The sequence below is a fragment of the Meleagris gallopavo genome, unplaced genomic scaffold, assembly GCF_905368555.1.
Source record: "Meleagris gallopavo unplaced genomic scaffold, MGAL_WU_HG_1.1 scaffold_16, whole genome shotgun sequence".
Classification (NCBI taxonomy): domain Eukaryota; kingdom Metazoa; phylum Chordata; class Aves; order Galliformes; family Phasianidae; genus Meleagris; species Meleagris gallopavo.
The window spans coordinates 833-8,265 of NW_028147030.1; the positions used below are offsets into that span (position 1 = coordinate 833).

At 63.0% G+C, this 7,433-nt stretch overlaps 1 long non-coding RNA gene across 1 annotated transcript; it reads right to left on the reverse strand.

Moving 5' to 3' along the window:
* Positions 1-1,832: 1,832 nt before the first annotated feature.
* On the reverse strand, positions 1,833-3,430 carry LOC146541919 (uncharacterized). The gene is made up of 2 exons (XR_014880808.1): positions 2,216-3,430; positions 1,833-2,153 (listed from the first exon to the last, which is right to left on the reverse strand). It is a non-coding gene; the product is annotated as an uncharacterized LOC146541919 (long non-coding RNA).
* Positions 3,431-7,433: the final 4,003 nt, after the last annotated feature.

Genomic DNA, 7,433 nt, shown 5'->3' on the forward strand with positions numbered 1-7,433 from the left:
CCACCCAGTCTCTTTCAGTGCCCCATAACCCCCATATCTGCCCCACACCACCCCATATCCCCCCCCCCCCCATTCTGCCCATAGCCACCCCATACCCCCTCCCCCCACCTTCAGTGCCCCATAACCCCCATAGCTCCCCACAGCCCACCCATTCCCCCCTTCCCAGTGCCCCATACCCCATAACCACCCATATCCCCCCCAGTCTCTTTCAGTGCCCCAACCCCCATATCTGCCCCACAACCACCCCATATCCCTCCCCCTTCCCGGTGCCCCATAGCCCCCCATAGCCACCCCACGTCCCACCCAGCCTCTTTCAGTGCCCCATAACCCCCATATCTGCCCCACAACCACCCCATATCCCCCCCCCACCCTTCCCGGTGCCCCATAGCCCCCCATAGCCACCCCAAGTCCCACCCAGTCTCTTTCAGTGCCCCATAACCCCATATCTGCCCCACAACCACCATATCCCCCACCTTCCTGGTGCCCCATACCCCATAGCCACCCCAGTCCCACCCAGCCTCTTTCAGTGCCCCATAACCCCACATATCTGCCCCACAACCACCCCATATCCCCCCCCCTTCGCCGTGCCCCATAGCCCCCCATAGCCACCCCAAGTCCCACCCAGTCTCTTTCAGTGCCCCATAACCCCCATATCTGCCCCACAACCACCCCATATCCCCCCCCCCTCCCCTTCCGGCCCCATAGCCCCCCATAGCCACCCCAAGTCCCACCCAGTCTCTTTCAGTGCCCCATAACCTTCATATCTGCCCCACAACCACCCCAATCCCCCCCCCCCCCTCCCGGTGCCCCATAGCCCCCCATAGCCACCCCAAGTCCCACCCAGTCTCTTTCAGTGCCCCATAACCCCAAATCTGCCCCACAACCACCCCAATATCCCCCCCCCCACCACCCTTCCCGGTGCCCCATAGCCCCCATAACTGCCCCACACTCCCCCCCAACCGCCCCAAATCCCACCCCCCATAGCCCCCCTCCCCCCCCTCCCCCCCTTTTAATCCCCTCCCTTCTCTCCCCCCCCCACAGTTGCCATCTACCTGGGCATCAAACGGAAGCCCCCCCCGGCTGCCCCGATGTGCCCGGCGTGTGACGTGGGGGGGGGGTCGCAACCACCACCCCCCCCCCCCCCCCCCCCCCCAAACCAGGCGCTGCTGATCTCTCTGAGCCCGGGACCCCCCCCCCCCCTCCCACCTCATCTCAGCCCCTCCTCTTGGGACCCCCAGGGGGCTGGGATGCCTTGGGGACGTGGTGACAGTGGGACATCCCTCCCCCCCCCCCCAAATCCCCTCCAAATCCCCCCCCCCCAAAAAAAAAACACCCCGCCTCTCGTCCTGTTGGGGACGTGGTGACTTTGGGACCCCCACCCTGGGGACACCATGGGACTGGGACCCCCAGAGTGGGGCATGGTGACACTGAGACCCCCGTCCTGGAGCTGGGACCCCCCCCCCCCCCTTGGGGACATGGTGACACCGAGTCCCCCACCCTGGGGTCACCGTGGAACTGGGACCCCCGGCTTGGGGTCGTGGTGACACTGAGACCCCCACCATGGAGCCGGGACCCCCACCATGGGGACATGGTGACACTGAGACCCCCATCTTGGAGCTGGGACCCCCACCTTGGGGTCATGGTGACACTGAGACCCCCATCTTGGGGACACGGTGACATTGGGGTCCCCACCCTGGCATCACCATGGAGCTGGGACCCCCACCATGGGGACGTGGTGACACTGAGACCCCCATCTTGGAGCTGGGACCCCCACCTTGGGGACATGGTGACACTGAGACCCCCACCATGGAGCCGGGACCCCCACCATGGGGACATGGTGACACTGAGACCCCCATCTTGGAGCTGGGACCCCCACCTTGGGGTCATGGTGACACTGAGACCCCCATCTTGGAGCTGGGACCCCCACCATGGGGACATGGTGACATCGGGACCCCCATCCTGGGGACACCATGGGACTGGGACCCCCACCATGGGGACATGGTGACACTGAGACCCCCATCTTGGAGCCGGGACCCCCACCATGGGGTCATGGTGACATCGGGACCCCCACCATGGGGACATGGTGACACTGAGACCCCCACCATGGAGCTGGGACCCCCACCATGGGGTCATGGTGACATCGGGACCCCCACCTTGGGGACACCATGGAGTGAAGACCCCAACAGTGGGGACGTGGTGACACCGTGACCCCCACCCTGGGGTCGCAGTGGGACTGGGGTCCCCATCTTGGGGTCATGGTGACATCGAGACCCCCATGCTGGGGACACTATGGGACTGGGACCCTCACCATGGGGTCATGGTGACATCGGGACCCCCAGCCTGGGGACAGTATGGGACTGGGACCCCCATCTTGGGGACATGGTGACATCGGGACCCCCATCCTGGGGACACCATGGGACTGGGACCCCCACCATGGGGTCATGGTGACACTGAGACCCCCACCATGGAGCTGCGACCCCCACCATGGGGTCATGGTGACATCGGGACCCCCACCATGGGGACATGGTGACACTGAGACCCCCATCTTGGAGCTGGGACCCCCACCATGGGGTCATGGTGACATCGGGACCCCCACCATGGGGACATGGTGACACTGAGACCCCCACCATGGAGCCGGGACCCCCACCATGGGGTCATGGTGACATCGAGACCGCCAGCCTGGGGACACCATGGGACTGGGACCCCCACCATGGGGACATGGTGACACTGAGACCCCCACCATGGGGTCATGGTGACACTGAGACCCCCATCTTGGAGCTGGGACCCCCACCATGGGGTCATGGTGACATCGGGACCCCCACCTCGGGGACACCATGGAGTGAAGACCCCAACCCTGGGGACGTGGTGACCTTGGGACCCCCATCTCGGAGCTGGGACCCCCCACTTTGGGGACATGGTGACACCGAGACCCCCACCCTGGGGTCGCAGTGGGACTGGGACCCCCATCTTGGGGTCATGGTGACATCGAGACCCCCATGCTGGGGACACCATGGGACTGGGACCCCCACCATGGGGACATGGTGACATCGGGACCCCCATCCTGGGGACACCATGGGACTGGGACCCCCACCATGGGGACATGGTGACACTGAGACCCCCACCATGGAGCCGGGACCCCCACCATGGGGTCATGGTGACATCGGGACCCCCACCTCGGGGACACCATGGAGTGAAGACCCCAACCCTGGGGACGTGGCGACCTTGGGACCCCCCATCTCGGAGCTGGGACCCCCCACTTTGGGGACATGGTGACACCGAGACCCCCACCCTGGGGACATCGTGGGACTGGGACCCCCACCCCATTGGGGACCCCCACCCCATTTGGGGACGTCAGCACTCGGGATTTGGGGGGGAGGGAGGGGGACACCGACACCCCCAGGACTGTGGGGTCGCCGCCCCCGATGTCCCCCTGTCCTTCTGTCCCCATGTCCCCTCCCCCCCCCCCTCCCCCCCCCCTTTGTAAATACGCCCCTCCCCCCCATTTTTAAGTTATTCCGGCCCCACCTCTGAGCCCCCCCCCCCCCCAAATAAATATAGGAGACCCCGGGAACCGCGTGGATGTGGGGGCAGCAATGGGGTGTTGGGGTCGGGTTGTGGGGTCGGGGGTAATGGGGTGGGGTTGTGGGGTCAATGACAATGGGGTGGGGACTGGGACATTGGGGTGGGGTTGTGGGGTCGGGGGTAATGGGGTGGGGTTGTGGGGTTGGGGACGATGGCAGTGGGGTGGCGGTTATGGGGTTGGGGGCGATGGGGAGTGGGGTGGGGTTATGGGGTCATTGGTAATGGGGTGGGGACAGTGGCAGTGGGGTGGGGTTATGGGGTCACTGGTAAGGAGGTGGGGTTGTGGGGTCACTGGTAATGGGGTGGGGTTGTGGGGTCAATGACAATGGGGTGGGGAGTGGGACATTGGGGTGGGGTTGTGGGGTTGGGGACGATGGGAGTGGGGTGGCGGTTATGGGGTTGGGGGCGATGGGGAGTGGGGTGGGGTTATGGGGTCACTGGTAATGGGGTGGGGTTGTGGGGTTGGGGATAATGGCATTGGGGTGGCGGTTATGGGGTTGGGGCGATGGGGAGTGGGGTGGGGTTATGGGGTCACTGGTAATGGGGTGGGGTTGTGGGGTTGGGGATAATGGCATTGGGTGGCGGTTATGGGGTTGGGGGCGATGGGGAGTGGGGTGGGGTTATGGGGTCATTGGTAATGGGGTGGGGACAGTGGCAGTGGGGTGGGGTTATGGGGTCACTGGTAAGGAGGTGGGGTTGTGGGGTCACTGGTAATGGGGTGGGGTTTGGGGTCAATGACAATGGGGTGGGGAGTGGGACATTGGGGTGGGGTTGTGGGGTTGGGACGATGGGAGTGGGGTGGCGGTTATGGGGTTGGGGGCGATGGGGAGTGGGGTGGGGTTATGGGGTCACTGGTAATGGGGTGGGGTTGTGGGGTTGGGGATAATGGCATTGGGGTGGCGGTTATGGGGTTGGGGCGATGGGGAGTGGGGTGGGGTTATGGGGTCACTGGTAATGGGGTGGGGTTGTGGGGTCACTGGTAATGGGGTGGGGACTGGGACATTGGGGTGGGGTTGTGCGGTTGGGGACGATGGCAGTGGGGTGGCGGTTATGGGGTTGGGGGCGATGGGGAGTGGGGTGGGGTTATGGGGTCACTGGTAATGGGGTGGGGACAGTGGCAGTGGGGTGGGGTTATGGGGTAAATGGTAATGGGGTGGGGTTATGGGGTCAATGACAATGGGGTGGGGTCTGGGACATTGGGATGGGGTTGTGGGGTTGGGGACGATGGCAGTGGGGTGGGGTTATGGGGTCACTGGTAATGGGGTGGGGACAGTGGCAGTGGGGTGGGGTTGTGGGGTCACTGGTAATGGGGTGGGGTTATGGGGTCACTGGTAATGGGGTGGGGTTGGGGGGTTGGGGACGATGGCAGTGGGGTGGCGGTTATGGGGTTGGGGGCGATGGGGAGTGGGGTGGGGTTATGGGGTCACTGGTAATGGGGTTGGGGGCGATGGGTAGTGGGGTGGGGTTATGGGGTCACTGGTAATGGGGTGGGGCAGTGGCAGTGGGGTGGGGTTATGGGGTCACTGGTAATGGGGTGGGATGATGGGGAGTGGGGTGGGGTTATGGGGTCACTGGTAATGGGGTGGGGACAGTGGCAGTGGGGTGGGGTTATGAGGTGAACGGTAATGGGGTGGGGTTATGGGGTCACTGGTAATGGGGTGGGGATTGTGGCGGTGGGGTGGGGATGTGGGGTGGACGGTAATGGGGTGGGGCGAGTGGGAGTGGGGTGGGGTTATGGGGTCACTGGTAAGGAGGTGGGGTTGTGGGGTCACTGGTAATGGGGTGGGGTTGTGGGGTCAATGACAATGGGGTGGGGACTGGGACATTGGGGTGGGGTTGTGGGGTTGGGGACGATGGCAGTGGGGTGGCGGTTATGGGGTTGGGGACGATGGGGAGTGGGGTGGGGTTATGGGGTCACTGGTAATGGGGTGGGGTTGTGGGGTCAGTGGTAATGGGGTGGGGTTGTGGGGTTGGGGATAATGGCATTGGGGTGGCGGTTATGGGGTTGGGGCGATGGGGAGTGGGGTGGGGTTATGGGGTCACTGGGAATGGGGTGGGGACAGTGGCAGTGGGGTGGGGTTATGGGGTCACTGGTAATGGGGTGGGGTTATGGGGTCAATGACAATGGGGTGGGGACTGGGACATTGGGGTGGGGTTGTGGGGTTGGGGACGATGGCAGTGGGGTTGGGGTTATGGGGTCACTGGTAATGGGGTGGGGACAGTGGCAGTGGGGTGGGGTTGGGGTTGCAATGGGGTGGGGACACTGGGTGTTGGGGTGGGGTTGTGGGGTTGGGGACGATGGGAGTGGGGTGGGGTTATGGGGTCACTGGTAATGGGGTGGGGTTGTGGGGTTGGGGATAATGGCATTGGGGTGGCGGTTATGGGGTTGGGGGCGATGGGGAGTGGGGTGGGGTTATGGGGTCACTGGTTATGGGGAGGGGACTGGGACATTGGGGTGGGGTTGTGGGGGGGACGATGGCAGTGGGGTGGGGTTATGGGGTGAATGGTAATGGGGTGGGGTTGTGGGGCCAATGACAATGGGGTGGGGACTGGGACATTGGGGTGGGTATGTGGGGTGGGGACGATGGGGAATGGGGTGGGGTTATGGGGTCACTGGTAATGGGGTGGGGACAGTGTCAGTGGGGTGGGGTTATGGGTGAATGGTAATGGGGTGGGGTTATGGGGTCACTGGTAATGGGGTGGGCACAGTGGCAGTGGGGTGGCGGTTATGGGGTTGGGGCGATGGGGAGTGGGGTGGGGTTATGGGGTCACTGGTAATGGGGTGGGGACAGCGGCAGTGGGGTGGGGTTATGGGGTCACTGGTAATGGGGTGGGGACAGCGGCATTGGGGTTGGGGTGAACGGTAATGGGGTGGGGTAGTGGGGACGCACAACGTCCCGTTGGATGGGATGACCCTACGGGATGGGATGACCCTAAAACCACATTGGTTGGGACCCTATAGAGCCCCAGTGTCTCCATAAAAACCCCATAGAGACAATAGGGAACCAGCGTCCCCATAGAGACCCCGTACAGGCGCATAGAAACCCACAGAGACCCCATAGAGACATATAGGGCACCATAGAGACCCACAGAGACCCCATAGAGACACATAGGGCACCATAGAAACCCACAGAGACCCCATAGAGACATATAGGGCACCATAGAGACCCACAGAGACCCCATAGAGACACATAGGGCACCATAGAGACCCACAGAGACCCCATAGAGACATATAGGGCACCATTGAGACCCACAGAGACCCCATAGAGACACATAGGGCACCATAGAAACCCACAGAGACCCCATAGAGACATATAGGGCACCATTGAGACCCACAGAGACCCCATAGAGACATATAGGGCACCATTGAGACCCACAGAGACCCCATAGAGACATATAGGGCACCATAGACACCCACAGAGACCCCATAGAGACACATAGGGCACCATTGAGACCCCACAGAGACCCCAATAGAGACCCATTGAGACCCCACAGAGACCCAGTGTCCCCACAGAGACCCCAAGAGAGACCCATAGAGACCCCACAGAGACCCAGTGTCCCCATAGAGACCCCAATAGAGACCCATAGAGACCCCACAGAGACCCAGTGTCCCCATAGAGACCCCAATAGAGACCCATAGAGACCCCACAGAGACCCAGTGTCCCCATAGAGACCCCAATAGAGACCCATAGAGACCCCACAGAGACCCAGTGTCCCCATAGAGACCCATTGAGACCCATTGAGACCCCACAGAGACCCCAAGAGAGACCCATTGAGACCCCATTGAGACCCATTGAGACCCACAGGGACCCCAAGAGAGACCCATAGAGACCCCACAGAGACCCAGTGTC